Raw genomic sequence first — 1914 nt, 5'->3', positions numbered from 1 at the left:
TTTTTTTTTCTTTTTTCGATAATCTGAGAGAGAAAAAAAATTGATACAAAAAAAATAACAATAAAAATATTTCACCTCTAGAGCGGCCAAAGAACGTCGACCAAATGCTCTGATACCAAATGATAAGCGCCTACAATGCTAGAATTTGCAAAGCTAGAGGTACTTCTAGAATCCTTGCAAAATGCTCACAGAGAAAGCTAACTTAACGGATTGATTCCAACCAAGAGCTGGTTAGAAGATGAATGACTCTTAGATCGAACTTGGAATCTATGATGGTCACTCTTAGATACCAAGACAATTCACTCCAGAATTAGCTTGATCAAAACTAATTCAATGAATCGGTTTAAACATCAAACCTTCAAGATTTGAAAAAGAATAACACCAAAAGGGTATCAAGAAAACACAAAGGTTTTTTCTGTATTCAACCAAAATCCCTCAAACATGAGTATTACATGCCTTTAAATAGGCCCAAAAGATAACCCTAACAAAATAAAGTCCAGCCACCAACCACTAATAAATGCTATTAAATGCAAATTGAAGAATATAAGGTAATTCATACAAACTATTAATAAATGCTATTAAATATAAATTGAAGCAAAGAAGACATTAATAAATTGTCTTAATTGGTAGTTCAACTACCAAAGGCAAGTCTTCTAATTATTTTCCAATATCAGCCACTTCATTATCTTCTTGATTTGATATGCTAATGCTATAAAGATTTTTGGGCTCAAAAGTCTTTGTTTCAACCTGTACACTAGCTAGCTTGTGAAGATGCAATGTATAGGCCTCTTGAATCTTCTTAACCTTGATTCTTGTAATCGGTCCTTCGGGTACATGCAAAGGGTCAGCAGTTGAATTCATATCACGAAGACAAAACCAAAAGGTATATCTTTATTGGATATGATGAGAAGACAAAATGATACAAACTACTTGACCCGATTCGCAAGATGGTGATAGTGAGTCGCGACGTGCAAATAAATGAAGCAAGCGAATAGGACTGGAACAATTCGATGGAAGTCAATATAGAAGTTGGAGAATCATCAGTCGCTGCACCAACAGACTCCAAAATTTCTGATGATAAAGATGAACCATGACAACCCAAAATGCGAAGTTTGCGAGATTTGTATGACTCAACAAATGAGATACACCTTGTATGTCTTCTGGCAGATGCTGAAAACATCAGCTCTGGGTCTGTTATGTAATTATGTTTCCGTTGTCAAGAATTTATCTTAGTCGTTTTAAGTTTTTTTTTAAAGTACTGTTTTTTTTTAAATATTTTACTGGGTGTTTTTAGAAATACTTCAAATTTTATGATTGGATATCAGAGTCTCTTAATATTGTCGATGTTAACTCCTGTTAATCGCGTTGACGATAAGCGGGTGTTACAATAACATACTCACAGTTACTGCATGCTTTCATACATGTATCATGATCAACACATAGAACATTCTGACAATCATTTATATCATGCTTACATCACAGGCAAGCAGTCATAATATACAATAAACACTAAATATCATCAAAGCTCATCATAACATATTAAGCTCTTAATCAGGTAAACAACATACTCACATGTTGTAAAACAAGTTAAGAACTAGTTCAAAGGTCGATACGCTACTTACTTGGTTGCGAACTCCTTTTCCCCCTTGAATGTACGTTTAATAGTATTTCAACACAATTCCTTCCTATTAGACCTATATTTTATCAATTTCAACATAAGTATAGACCAATTTTGATAGGACAGGTCAAAAGGAGTCGAACGGGACAAACCGGGAGCCAAAATACCTTCTCATGCGCCCTCACGCGCCAACACAAGGTCGGGGTTCGTTTCTCACGCGCCTGATCCGCGCACAATCGCACTTCCACTCGCGGCCTCCCACGCACCTCGCGTGTCCTTCACGCGCTCGTCTTCAA

Source organism: Cucurbita moschata, unplaced genomic scaffold (genome assembly GCF_002738365.1).
Source record: "Cucurbita moschata cultivar Rifu unplaced genomic scaffold, Cmos_1.0 Cmo_Scf00183, whole genome shotgun sequence".
In the NCBI taxonomy this organism is placed as follows: Eukaryota; Viridiplantae; Streptophyta; class Magnoliopsida; order Cucurbitales; family Cucurbitaceae; genus Cucurbita; species Cucurbita moschata.
This window is presented reverse-complemented; position numbering follows the sequence as displayed.